Consider the following 15,545-nt stretch of genomic DNA (forward strand, 5'->3'; position numbering starts at 1 on the left):
AAAAAAAAAACAAAAAAAGATTAAATAGGAACTCAATGAAATTCTGGGAAAGAGATCAAAAGAAAGACAGGGATACAAAATATAAAAAGGCTATGCCAGTGCCTGGCAGATACAGAAGTGGATGCTCAAAGTCACCTATTGGATGGAACACAGGGTCCCCCAATGAAGAAACTAGAGAAAGTACCCAAGGAGCTGAAGGTGTCTGCAACCCGATAGGAGGAACAACAATATGAACTAACCAGTACCCCCCTGAGCTTGTGTCTCTAGTTGCATATGTAGCAGAGGATAGCCTAGACAGCCATCAATGGGAGGAGAGGCCCTTAGACTTTCGAAGATTATATGCCCCAATACAGGGGAATGCCAGGGCCAGGAAACGGGAGTGGGTGGGTTGGGGATCAGGGTGGGGGAAGGGTATAGGGGACTTTCATGGAGGAAACTAGGAGAGGGGATAGCATTTGAAATGTAAATGAAGAAAATATCTAATAAAAAACTTTAAAAATATATACAAAGGAAGAATAAATGTAACAACCACCTTGTTCAACTTTAAACTTTCACCTGGACAATACTATCTAAGCATAGACCAATCACACAGTATTTCCATCAACTACAAAGATTTTAGAGAACCCTGGGATTTCTTTAGGTTTTTGTTTGTTTGCTTGCTTGCTTGCTTGCTTTAATGCTTAAATATTGCAGCCTATACCTAGTTGTGGAGCTACTGACAGCTGATAGCTGCTAGAAGAGGAAGAATTTGTCTTCTTTAAGGATGTGGCTCTAGTAGGTCAAGTATGCTCTTAATTGGATGGGGATGGCCTCGTATTCATGAATATATGGGCAGCACAGAATGAACAAAATGCATTATAAAAAGGAGAACGGGCTAGAGGATAAATCTAGGAAAAGTCAGGTACAGGAATAAGGGGTGAATATGATCAAAATATGTATGTATGAAATTCTCTAGGAATTAATAAAATATTTTATTTTAAAATGTAAACTGGAGAGATGACTAGGAAGTCAAGGCCAGATATTGCTATTGAAGGGGACCAGAGTTCTATTCCCTGAAGCAATATCCTGCAGGTCACAACTGCCTGTTACTTTAGTTCCACGAGTACCTAATGCCTATGAATAGACACATACACATATTTATAATTAATGATAACTAAATAACTCTATTTATAAATGCTCCAAATCAGGCATGTTGGTATGTATGTTCAATCTCAGCATCAAGGAGACAAAGACAGGTCTACATAGTGAGTTCCAGGTTAACTAGGGCTACATATTGACACTCTAACTTTTATTCATTTATTAAGAAAATGATGGGCATCTTATTTATGCCTCATTTTAGAACATCCTTTTCAAAAAACTAACAGCAATCAGAAAAAAAAAAAACAAAAAAAACAAAAAAAACACAGTTGAACAGCAGCTTGGGAACCAAGGGCACCATAAAAAACAAAAAAATAAAATTTCCTACAAGTAATTCAAACCCAAAATTTTATGGAGGGGAACTTCAGAAAGTGTGTGGCTACATATGAACTCTTGAAAAATAAAACATTTAACACAATATATTCTAATCACACTTTTCCCCCTTCCCCAGTTCCTCACAGGTCCTCACTATCTGCCCACCCACTCAATCCCACACCCTTTCTCTCTCTACCAAAAACCTATAATCAAAAGACAAATAAAACAAAAATTCCCAAACAAAGAAAAATGAGACAAAAACTACAATAATAATGTGTAGTTCATTTTGTGTTAGCCAACTATTCCTGGGCACCAGACCTAGCCTTGAATTTGTGCTTAATATGCCCAGTATCTGAGTTACAGTTACCATTGCTGTGATGAAATACCATGGCCAAAATGCAAGTCAGAGCAGAAAGAGTGCATCGGCCTTATACTTCCACTACTGTTAATCACAGAAGGAAGTCAACAGGAACTCACGCAGGGCAGGAACCTGGAATCAGGAGCTGATGCAGAGGTCACGGGGGTTGGAGGAGTTGCAGTTTACTGGTTTGCTTCCATTCCCTTTCCAAAACTGCTTTCTTATAGATCCTAGGACCACCATCCCAGGAATGGAACATGCCACAATGGACAGAACTGTCTCTCATCCATAACTAATCAAGAAATCACCTTAGAGCCATCTCTCAGTTAAGGTTTTCTCCTTTCAAATAACTCTACTTTGTGTTTCAAGTTGACATAAGACGAGCCAGCACACACAGTGAGACTCCACTGGAGATAACTAATTTTTCCTTTGCTAATGGATAGCAATTAAAGATAGCATCTTTCCCACTCTTGGTCCTGGGACCCTGTCTGCCTTAAACCTGTGCCTGTGGCCACAGACTCTGTGAGTTCATATGTGCTTCAATCCTGTTCACTCTGGAAACAGTTTCTTTGGAGTCATCCATCGCCTTTGACTGTTATAATTTTCCCATCTTCTCTTCCACATAGTTCCCTGAGCCCTAGGAGATGGTTTTTCATGAAGATATCACAATAAAGAGAACTACAAAATACACACACACACACATATATATGTGTATATATATATATGTATATATATATATATATTACATTCTTAACATAAATTTTCCTTCTAAACTTTGCAAATATGCTTAAAATCTAACACAATATATTAGCAAATATGTGTTTGGTATCAGTACCTTTCTCAAAACAATTGTTAAAAATACAAATCAGATGTAAATTCCATGTTATTTGCATAGAGTGCAGATGATATTAAATAAGCTTTTAGATTTATTTGCCCTAAGCTTCCCGGCTTACAATTACCACAGCATTAGAAACAGCACTCTTGAGAACAAACTGTATTTTCACTTTACTGTTTAATGGATCACATATTTTAATTACAGTTACTTAAATTAAGAGTTATTCTACCCAATTTATTTCTGATCATATCTAATTTGTCAGTCAGAATTTATGCTAGATTACTTTAAAATATACTCAGTTTACTGTTCACTGTCTAGAAAATTGTCCTTTTATAGGGAAGCCTTTAACTTGTAGGGCTAGCCTTAAATGATCTGATACATACAATATCCTCCAAACTTTACTCTAGCTTCATGCTTTCGGTTTGATATGCTCTGACCCACACTTCTGGCCTAATGTATCTCTCTCATCTGGTTCCATCCAAGTCGTCCCGTGGGAAGTTCAGCTTTATGCTTTGAGTGTGTCATTTCCTTCTTTAGAACAGAGCAAACATGAGAGGTTCAAGGGGCGGGGAGTGGGGTGTTTTATAAAGAACAAAGTGTGTAGCATGTCCTGGTAGAAAAGTAAGAGGAAATAAAAATTATCTATGGAAGAACAGTTATATGTTGAAAATGTGAATGAATTATTATGATTCCATAACTTTGATTTTTAATGTCACAGAGTAGTCCCTAGGCTATGATTGTTCTGTTTTAGGCTCTTCCTTTCAACCATGTCCATAACCTATGCCTTTGTCTTTTCACTCCAGGAAGTCATATTTTGTTGCCATATTTTGCATTTCATCATAGTTTGATTTTGAATTCTTTTTTTTATTTTGAATTTTTAACTTGTATCTTATATATGAACTCTGCCCTCACCTAAAAATATTCAGTTCCCTTTAAAAATTACCAATAATACTTCAATATTATTTTAACATTTCTGTGTGTGTGTGTGTGTGTGTGTGTGTGTGTGTGTTTGCCACTTCTATATAGGTGCCACTGTAAGCCAGAAGAAGCTGTTGGAACACATAAGACTAGAGTTACAGAAGTTGTGGGCCACCTGACATGGAAGCTGATCCTTAAGAAGAATGAAAAGTGCTAACCACTAAGCAATCTCCCCAGCCCCCATCCAATATCATTCTACACACTAAATATAAAATGTCTTCATCACTCTCCAAAACAGTATTTGATATAAGTTCAGTGACCACTTAATGGTTTTGATTCCACTTAGCTTAAATTATAGAGAAGTAATGTGTTTTATTAACATCTAAAGAATAGAATTCACTAATACTGAGTATTAGAATGAGTTTAATATTGTATAAACAGTTTCTTTGGGGTAAAATAGCAGATCATTTGTGATAAATCCATTCATCAACTGATTGCATATTAAGGAAGTAATAATGTTTATGGTTTGACAAATAAGTAACAAGGCCCAGTGTAGCAATTCAATATGATGCTAGGTGGCCACAAAAAGGAGACCTCCTGGGAATGACTATGGATATGAACATTAGTGACTAAACCATAAATGGACTTAAAAATTGCAAAGGTATTTCCCATTGCCCTTCTCCTCACAGTGTAAAAGTATCCACCCACCTGCAAGAAGTAATAATATAGATTTGTTCATTTGTAAACATTGTTATCTTGAATTCCCACAGAACTCTTTTTAACTTTCAAGGAATTATGAGGAGATGTGAACGTAGATAGTGTATAAGAGCACTGGCTTCTCAACCATGAGGACCTAAGTTCGAGTACCCATCGTCCATACAAAAGGTTGGGTGCAATCTAGAGACTGCCATATCCAGGGATCCATCCCATAATTAGCCTCCAAACGATGACACCATTGCATACACTAGCAAGCATTTGCTGAAAGGACCCTGATATAGCTNTCTCTTGTGAGACTAGGCTGGGGCCTAGAAAACACAGAAGTGGATGCTCACAGTCAGCTATTGGATGGATCACAGGGCCCCCAATGAAGGAGCTAGAGAAAGTGTCCAAGGAGCTAAAGAGATCTGCAACCCTGTAGGTGCAACAACATTATGAACTAACCAGTACCCCGGAGCTCTTGACTCTAGCTGCATATGTATCAAAAGATGGCCTAGTAGGCCATCACTGGAAAGAGAGGCCCATTGGTCATGCAAACTTTATATGCCCTAGTACAGGGGAAAACCAGGGCCAAAAAGTGGGAATGGGTGGGTAGGGGAGTGGGGGGGAGGGTATGGGGGACTTTTGGGATAGCATTGGAAATGTAATTGAGGAAAATACGTAATTAAAAAAAAAAAAGGTTGGGTGCGGCCAGGCACCCCTAAAACCCCAGCACTGGATGGGAGTGGGGAAGCAATATGAAGACTTGCTGGCTGTAATCCCAGCTTTAGACTCAGTGAGATTTCTCTGTCTTCTACATATAGATGCAGGTGCTGACCTACATACTTCATACACATGAGTCAAATATGTACCACACACATATGCACATACATTCACACACATATTACAATGAGTGTTTGAAATAGTCTATTAGTTTTTCCACCACCTGCAGAACATGTTAGTACAGTAGTGGTTGTTGTTATCCAACCTGGTTGGTGGAGGAAATCAATATTCAGGTGTGATATCAAGAGTCATGTCATGGAGATGCCCGGAGAGGAAGGAACTCCTTGTTTGCATTTTTCATCATAGAACAATGTGTAGACAACCAAGTCTCTATTTCCTTTAAATACCAATCTTATAGAATGGACAAGACTTTTTGTTATAAAAATGTACTTGTAATGAATTTGTTGGCTTGAATTTCCTGATGTTCTGACCAAAGGAGGTAAGAATTGATGCCAGAATCCTTCATTGATCTGCCATACATCTAAAGCATATAATCAATAAATAAGTTGAGAAAATATCCTACAAGGAAACCCAGCATACAACTTTCACAAGATAAATAATCATTAAACATAATTTTCATGAACTACACTCATTTTTTAAGATAAGATTGAGACCCTGTTCCCTTTTTGCATGAAAATCATCCTCAGATATAAACATTATACACAAAATTAAATAAGGGAACCAAAAAGTAAATTATCTAGGCCAGATGCAGATGGAGAATACATACAACATGCTCTAGTAACTCACTAAAGGGAGAAATGGTTGCACTGGGGGCTGGGGTGTGCAAGATGTGACTCCTAACGAGGCTGAGCCTCACTTCTGCAAAGGAACGTCTTCAGAGGAAAATAAGAATGAGTCTGCAATTAAGTCCTTTGAAGGATGGTCTCACTGTTGCTGTATCGACAGCTTTTGAATGTAATATGTAGGACGCCATATCTATCTGAAGTGCAAAGCTCCCTTTTCAAAAAAAAAAATTCCTTATTACCTTAGGATCAAATAATAAATAATACTAATAAATGCAGTTTGAGGAGGAAAAAGCCACACTCACATTTATTCTCCCCTTTTGTGTGTTTCACCTTAAAAGAAGCTTTGATAGTTTGATACTTCAGTCAGCATCCGGCTTATTTCAGTGCTAGCATGTTAACCTTCTTCCTCTGGATACTTGGGATATTAAAATTATCCTCTGTAACAATCAGCAGACGAAATGAAGCATTTACGCAAATACTGCAAATTAGATTAAACTGCAGTTCTGATGTAACCCTGTGACATACAGTTTCTTGTGCATTAAGCCAAATGTACAAGCATTTAATGACTAATCCTTTTAGGTATTTTAATGCCCACATGAAGATTTATTGAGGAGAAAAGGAAAGCATATGTGGTTTTCCGTTAGAGCCTGCCTGCGGGCGGAGGATTGAACAGATTGGCTTTTTTTTTTTTTTTTTTAATTAATATTTCAGTTCTTTGTGTTTTGGCGGGCAGGTTACACGTGGCCCTAGTACTGAACGGACAGCTCCTTTCTCTTAGGCTGAACACTGAAGGCTCTCAGACTCTGAGGGCACTGGCCGACCCTGGAGACAAGGGAAGGAGGGGGTGGGAGAGTGAGATCAGGTGTTGCACCTCCCCCTCTTTCTTCTACCGCACACAGCCATAGGCTTACTTCCTCTCCTCCTCTAGAAATTAACCTACTGATCGATATTGGTAGAATTAGTCATACTAGCAGCTTCTCAGTTCAGCCACAGAAGGGGAGGAGAAAGCTTGTCAGGCCCTCCTTCCTCCCTTGGGCTTACTACAAACAACTTTTCTGATGCTAGGAGGAGACCTTTGAAGATGAGAGAGGCAAGTTTGCCTGCATTTTAGGCTTGCCTGCTAATCGGAAGGTTTTAACTAGTTAAATCTCCAGGATCACGACTTGTTTTTAGCATCATGAAACCTTGGTGAATTCAGAAATGCCACCATACCAACACCACCCATTGGAGAGGGGGGGCAGCAGGGTAAAGAGAGATGAAGATTGAAAAGGATATATATAGAAAGATAGAGATACAGATATTCACATATTTATATATGATATCACATATAAAGTATGTGACCTCATTAAATATTCTAAAATATCAGACATTCTTAATAATTTTCTGGATATGATACTGCTTTCAATGCATGTTGGGAACTTTGTTTCAAAGTTGCTTTTAAAATGTTGGAGAAGGCTTTAAAGAGTTATGAGTTATGAATAACTATATATTTCCTTTAAGTCGCTGGATACATTGAGTTGTTATCATAGAGGGCTAGAGAGATGGCTCAGCAGTTAAAAGCACATAGAAGAAATTCCTAGTCCAGAGTCCACCATTTCAAAACCTGGGTAGCTCCCAACCACCAGTAGCTCTGGCTCCAGGGCACCTAATGCTTTCTTTTAGCCAGAACTGACACTTGCTAACATAGCACATTCATGGGAGCACACAAACACACACACACACACACACACACACACAATTTTAAAAACAATGAGTGACCTGTTACATTCTATTATATAAATACTGACTAAAATATATAAGTACCTATTTTTAATTTATTTTTCTCATATATATTACATCTAGACCGCTGTTCCTCCTCCCTTTTTCCTCTCCCCCAAAATCCTTCCCCATCTACTCCTCCTTCACATCTCTTCTGAAAAGGGCAAGCCTCCCAAGGATATCAACCAAACATAGCATATCAAGTTGTTATCAGACAAGGCGCCTCCCCTCATATTAAGGCTGGAAGAAGCAACACAGTGGAAGGAAACGGGTCCCCAAAGCAGGCAAAAGAGTGAAAGATAGCCCAGTCTCCACTGTTAGGAGTCCCAAAAGAACACCAAGCTACACAAACATAATTTTATGTAGAGGGCCTAGATCAGACCTCTACCTCCCTGATTGTCAGTTTAGTCTCTATCGTCTCCTTTCAGCCCAGGCAGGTTGATTCTGTGGATTTTCTTGTGAAGTCCTTGGCCTCTTTGACTCCTGCATTACCCACCTTCCAGCAGATTCCACAAGCTCTACCTAATGTTTGGCTATCTGTCTTTGCATCTGTTCCCATCCATTGCTGGATGAAGCCTCTCTTTGACAACTGTGGTAGACTCTTGTCTACAAGTTAGCAAAATATTAGGAATCATTTTATTGACTTTTTCTGGTTGTATTTGGTGGTTTCATAGGTTTCTGAGCTATCCAGCCTCTTGGCTCCTGGCCCTCCAGGCAATGTGGGGAGTGGGCTTCCGCTCTTTGCTTGGGTCTCAAGTTGGATCAGTCAGTGATTGATCTCTTCCCCAGTTTTTCTGCCACCTTAACACAGAGCACAACTTGTAGGCAGGACATATTGTAGGTCAACAGTTTTGAGGCTGGATTGGTTATGAAAAGTTATGAGAATTTTTTTAATGATGCAAAGTTACTTTTGTCCTCTGAGTTCACTCCTTCTCAATGGAATCCCTTACACATATATCAAATGTGTCCCCTCATTTGTGTTAAGTAGACCTAGCTGGGCATTTCTTGTTTATTATTTTTAAGTTTCTCATTTAAATTTTGCCTGTATGTATATCTGTTTTCCACTAGTGTGTCTAGTGCTTGTGGAGACTAAAGAGAGCATCAGATCTTCTGGGACCAAACTGTAAATAATTCTGAACTGACATGTAGATGCTGGAAATTGAAACTACCTATGAAAGATCAGCCAGAGATCTTAAATGTTCAGACATCTATTCAAATCTAGCATTGCATTATTTGTTAATTGTGTGTGGGGGACCGTATGTGTGGATGTGTCTACATTCGTGTTTGCATGCACAGGTGTGGAGGGGGATAAGGTTTGTGCATGTTGATGCAAGAATTCTTGAAGGTCAAAAGCATTACGCTCCCACAGCTGAAGTTACAAGTGGTTTTTAGCTGCCAAGTGGGTGCTGGTCCTGTGGAAAAGTATCCAGTTATTGTCATTGCCAAGCTACCTCTCTAGCACCTGTGTGCATTTCTGTCTTAAGTCAGTTGTCGCTCTTGTTCTTTCTTTTCAGTTCCCTCTCCTAAGAACAAGGGAATAATCTACTCTCCAGTTAAACAGAACCACATAACTAGCTCTGGGTCAACGTGCTTAGGGAAGCCCCACCCCCTTCCTTCATCTTGAAACTAGAAGCCATAAAGTTTTCTCTAGTATTCTACTTTACCAGGTAGAGGATCACTACCTACCAAGGTCTAAACCCTCAGTGGTTCAAGTCACAGATATTTGAGACTTATTTATAATCCACAATGGTGTGGCCTCTAATATGACTTAAAAAGACTCTTAACAGAAAAATCAATGAAATGTGGACTATGTAGAATTGGTTGTTAGAAGAGATTTATATATCAATGTCATTCAATAGAAATTAAAAGCAAATGACAAACAGAATTTAAATTAAACATTCTTTAATGCTCATATCTAAAAACGAAGAATACAAAAGCACGATATTTCTCGCTGTATATTTTATTATCAACACCTCCAAATATTATCACCATTATCACAATAGAAATTTTGAAATGTTTTCCATATTCTTTTATACAAAAATATAGAAATCAAGTAGGTATTGTGCAGTTACAATACACGGTGTTTTCAAGTAATTTTATTTCAAATTGTCAGTACATTCTAGCCAAAAAACACCAAACATATGCCTAGAGTTGAAATTTTTAGATTTGCTTTTTTGTTCTCTTAAGGGATGTTAAACACTCTTGGAAATCAGGAACCACCACAGTGAAAGCATTAGTAAGAACAGTTTTGGATGGATAAAGTGGTACAAGTCTTTAATACTAGCACTCAGGAAGTAGAGGCAAGTAGTCTTATGTGAGCTTGAGGCCAGTTTGGTCTACATGGATAGTTCCAAGATAGCCAGTGAGACTTTGTCTTAAAACAAAGCAAAAACAAAAACAAAAGCAAAAAACAAAAAACAAAAAGAGGTGTTTCTATAATTTAGAATTTCATTGGATCTCGGGGAAGAATCTAGAAAGAAATGGTTCACATTGTGTTGAGTGGTCACACAAAACAAGAGAACTATGCTTGGTGATCTCAAGAAACTTTAAAGAGATAGAATAGTATGTGAATCCCAGGGCATCTGATACCCTTATCTGGCCTCCATATGCACCAAGCATGCACATGCAGCACAGACAGGCATGCATGCATGCACAACACTCATAAACAAAAAATAGTAAAATAAGTAATTTTAAGGTAAAGTAAATAAATGAAAATAATAGATTTCGTTGTTGTTTTCTTGAAACGTCTTTTGTAACCCTGGCTAGCATTAAAATCCTCAAACTCTTCCTGCCTCCACATTCTGAAAACAGAGATTATACCACACCCATCTAAGAAGAGATGGGGGTGGGGAGTTTAAGACACTTAACTGTTGCTCAAAGTCATAAGGTTGCATCATCCCAACATAACAGCCTCTACCTCTATGTTAAATAGTGTTCACTTAGTTTGGGTTTCTATTATGAAAAGGCACCATGACCACCACAACTCCTATAAAGGAAAACATTTAACTGGGACTAACTTACAGTTCAGGGGTTTGGTGCACTGTCATCATGGTGGGAAGTATGGTGGCTTGCAGGTGCTGGGGAAGGAGCTGAGAGTGCTACATCTAGATCTGAAGGCAGTAAAAGCAATTGTGAGCTAAACTGGGAGTAACTTGAGCATATGAGACCTCACAGCCCACCCCACAGTGACACACCTCCTCCAACAAGGCCATACCTCCTCCAACAAAGCTCTGCCTCTCAATAGAGTCACTCCCTATAGGCCAAGCATTCAAGCATATGAGTAAACAGGGAGCAGGAGGGGGTGGGGGGGAGTCATTCTATTCAAACCACCATGATTCCATAGTTGAAGGAATAAAATCAGTTTTCTGTGCTGATATGAGAATAAGACAATAGACTTTTTTTTTTTAATCTGTAGAGCTGTAAATGGATACAATGTACTCAGAAAAAGAGTCTTTAAAGTTATCTTTCCTTTCCTGACTTTTGAAAGTGATGGAAAATGGAGTCACATATTTGAAATACTCATTTCAGAGACTGAGTAATTTTTGTGAGGTCATTGCTTTTTGAGTCTTGAAGTTAATGAATATATCCCAAGATTAATAATTTCTACATCTCAATGTTTTGAAATTTGCTGTCAACTGGATCTGAGTTACACTTGACATTGTCATCTAAAAGTGCATGGCAGTAATGTATTTCAAACATCTCACAATGGCTTCCTGTTGATTCCACAAAAGTCCAGTAAGCAATAGAAGACCTTTCTCCTCTAAGTGCATTTGCAAGTGTCAGGGCAGCACACATATATTTGCTTAGCTTTGTCACCATAGAATTCTTGGCATTCAGATTCGTTCCACCTATTTAACTAGGGAAAGAACCTGTTCCCTCTAACTTCTTGCATATGAATATATGTGAAGTAGATAGTATCCAGTCATATAAAGGATCTTATACTGTATTATTTATCAGAATGTCAGCATTCATTAGAGGTATTTCTAATATATTGTGCATATTTAATTCATCACAGTCTATATGTGTTGCCAGTATCTTGCACTAGAGAAAAGTTCCAAAGGTATACTTAGCTTCTAATTTCTCAGGTCTCAAGAAGTGATTTTTTTCTTGTGAAGGCAAGAAAATACCAGCCTGAGCTGTCCACTTGCTGAACTTCTTTAAGTGGACCTTCCGTGGAGGTCCATTTGAGCCAGGTATCCAGGATGTGCTGAGTGTCAATATCTCAGCAACCTCTACAGCATAGCATCCTCTGCTTTTCTCCGCCAATAATTTCTTGCAATTGCTTGATATCTGAAAACAAGGAAAGAAAAATGCATGAGTGGTTAAGAGTGAAAAGGAGAACACATTCAGAGAGGATCACACAAAGGAAAGAGTAACAATCAACTGTTTCCAGGTTTATAATTCCAATCACTGTACCAGAACATCAACAGACAAGGCATGCGGAAGAGCACCTGTGGTTCCGTCAAGCCATATGTAGTATAAGAATGTAGAAAGGTCTTAGGATAAAGACATCCTGACATATCTGAATTTAGACTCTTGGCACAAAATCTTCTGACATGGAAATATCTAAAGGCAGATAGACCACAACTGAGTGTTGTCAAAGGTGGATTATGACCAAAAAGTGACCCAACTCAATGAGGTCAACCCACTGGAGTGACTGCATCTCTAAAAATGAAGATGAGTCACAGAAACACAGCATATGAGCAATTGTATGGATGGGAATCTGGTACAGGTCCTTGCCCATGCTAAGCAAAAGCTCTATAGCCATGCTACACCTAATCCTCCAGCTTCCAAATCATTTAAAGCACATTACAAATGGGAGGATGTGTTTCCTACAGAATGCTGTCCCCATCTCCACTTAATACAGCCTGGCTATCAGGCAAAAACAGAATGATTAAACAATGTGTCTAAAATCACAAAGCCCATGGGTGACTAGTATCACCTTCTTTCACTTACCCAGACAGAAATCAAAAGAGAAGAATCAGTCCCTCAGACTGCATAATTATAACAGAGACTACCAGAACTGACTTTAGAGAAAGGGACATTATGAAATACAGCCCAGCAGAACAAGAAAATACTTTTAAATGAACTGTCCTACTGGACAAGATATGTAGGAAAGGAGAATCTGTGCAGATTTCTGGACCATATGTATCCTTGAGTACAAAAGTCAGGAAAAAAAGATAGCAAGAAACAAAGAAATAAGGTAAACATGGATGGGCCAGGAGTTTCAAAACAGAAACTATTGAAGGGTAAATAAAAGACAGACGTGAGGTCTAAACCGCGTGCACAGAGCGCAGAGATCCGGCAAGATTACATAATGAAGTCAAGAGAGTGTGAAGGCAAACACTAACACAGTCAAGTTGAAGTATAAAAGGGAGATTGCACCAGAGATTAAGATAAATAAAATAATAAGGCATTGTTCCAGTACATAAGGAAGGAAAGGTCAATGGAAAAATAAACGGGGCCTCTGAGAGGCTACTGGAGTAATTGACAGAAGAGGCAAACAAAGCTCTTCAAGGAAAAAGAAGTAACTGGAGGCTGTGGCTGCTTCAAAGCTCCCCAAGGCTACTAGAAGGGAGAAGAGGCAAGGACTCACAATCTGTGGCTAGACTGTGGGGGGTGGGGGGGGTGGGGTGATGCAAGGTAGAAAAGAATCTATGCATGAAATAGATGACCACAGCATGAAGTACTGAAGTCAGAGAAGTGCACACACGTGCGCACACGCACACACACACACACACCATTGTCTCTGGGACAGTGCCCAGGATACCTAGGGAAACGGAATAGGATGTTTTAGTGCCATGAATCTGAAACCCTGTACAGAAGTGACTAACAATGCAAAGTTACTGCTTCTAGGTTTCTTCTTCAGTAACTTCCTTTATCCCGTTCCTACTATAGTAACAACCAACTTTCATCCAAGTCCTAACCATCTTCATCATCCATACTCATCTAATGCCATCACCTGAACACACATGCAGTCACACATTCACACAAAGGCACACATGGACACACCAGTATAAACACAGGAACACTCACAGAGGTGCACAGAAGCACACATACAGATACAAACACAGGCATACACACACACAAAACAGGACACACTCATGCACACACATGCAGGCACACACAAACACACATAGGCACAGACATACACAGGTACGCACACAGACACATAAACAGACACACACAGGCACACACACAAACACAGATAGGCACACACACATGTATACACACACACAGAGGCATACAGGCACACACACTGGCTCAGAAACAGACACACAGAAGTGCGCTGACACACACATACACCCCACACACACACACATACACAGATGCACACATATAAGTATGCTTTCTCCCACACACTGGTATTGAAGATAGGGCCTCAAACTTCTCAGTATTGAATCCTGCTTCTACCAATAAGAATAGCCACCTTAAGTTTTTCAACAACTGGAAGGAAGTTACTTTGGTTTTTAGGTTTTTGGTAGGTTTTGTTTTTTTTTGTTTTGTTTTGTTTTGTTTTGTTTTGTTTTCCATTTTGCAAGTAAAATTAGCTCTTTCACTTAGAATCGATTTTGGCAGCTGGTCTCTGGCCTCTGTGTGTCCAGGAGTTCTCCTGCGGCCTTTCCATTTGAAATCCAAGTTTCTAGGTGCTTCCAGAGGCCATTGTGGGGTTCCAAAGCACCCTCCCTAGGGTGAAAAACAGGCACTCCCAGAGGCTGCTCACCTGAGACCCGGCTCTCCCTGGGTTCCAACAGCAACCCAGGAAGACCTGGAAGACCTGCTGAAGCCTCTGACACCATGGTAGTGAACTAACCTGGGTGAGGGACCACATTGGAAGCCCCTACACTCAAAAGCAAAAGGTAAGAACCAATTGGAAATCTGAGGGGGCCCGAGTTTTCCTCAAAATTCACAGGACTTCCAACGGAAGTCTCCACAGTGGCTTGTCCTTTGCTGTAAAGAAACCTCAAACAGCACTCAGGAGTTTTGTCATAAACGTGTGGGAAAAAATGCAGAAGAAAAACATGAAAGAAAGAAAATTTTAATTTTGGAAACGTTTATTGCAAGGAGGGGTCAGTCTCTGGAGATAAAGTCACAACCATTAAGTTTAAAGTCCTGCATGACCTGGGTGATTTTACAAATCTTGGCTCTCACTTTTGTGAGCTTGCCTCACTTTTGTGAAGTTGTGGTGGGGTGGAAGGTGGAGTCACAGCTTCTTTATCAATCTCTGGTTGTTCTGACCCCACCTATGCTTGTTGTGAGGATAAAAGAATATAATGCTTGTAAAAGGCTGGTAACCTGGCTAGATCTCAATAAAACTAAGCAAAACTGTCAGTTTGTGTTATTCTTTCGTCTACAAAAAGGTGATAAAAATTGCAGGAACTTCTCTACTCCGGTGGCGACTTGTCCTTGGTATCAAATGAGCCAATACATTTGTTTTTCAGGCTAGCATAAAACTTTTTAAAGCGCTTGGTAAACAGAGGTGATTTAGTCAACCAAGAGGCTGACGTACGGACTTTCAAAACCTCCTAAGCGAATGGAGTAGATAAAGTGCAAGCTCTTTTGGATCGCAGGCATTTCTTGGCCCAAAAGGAGTAAATTTCTCCTGGAAAAAAAAAAAAAAAAAAAAGGCTTTGAGCAGAGAGAACTGGCTTCCTGCCTAAATGAGGGCAGCCAGCCGGGAGGCCTGCGGGGCATCGTGCCCTAGGGGACCGCGCCCTGCTGCCTCCGGGTGCGCACTCAGGACAAGATGAGCAGGCCAGACAGCTCCGGAGAGACATTCAGAGGGTTACCGAATTTGGCTGTGTCTGAGCTCTAGTCTTGGCTAGACAGCTGTTTGAGAAGAGCAAGGAGACGCTCAGACAAGAGCCTGGACTTCTAGTTTCACTGTTATCAAAGAGAAGACTTCAGACGAAGAGTCTCCCTATTTAATTTTCGACTAATACGTTCGCAAGGCTTTTTAATTGCTTGCAAATGCATTTTCTCTGTATGATTATGGAAT

The 15,545-nt window shown here is 39.6% G+C and overlaps 1 long non-coding RNA gene across 1 annotated transcript in view; it reads right to left on the minus strand.

Annotated features, from left to right (window-relative positions):
- LOC110300669 overlaps positions 1 to 15,545 on the minus strand; it is a 41,258-nt gene that overhangs the window by 18,222 nt on the left and 7,491 nt on the right. The gene's annotated exons all lie outside the window — the stretch shown is intronic.

Source organism: Mus caroli, chromosome 1 (assembly GCF_900094665.2).
Source record: "Mus caroli chromosome 1, CAROLI_EIJ_v1.1, whole genome shotgun sequence".
NCBI classification, from domain to species: Eukaryota; Metazoa; Chordata; class Mammalia; order Rodentia; family Muridae; genus Mus; species Mus caroli.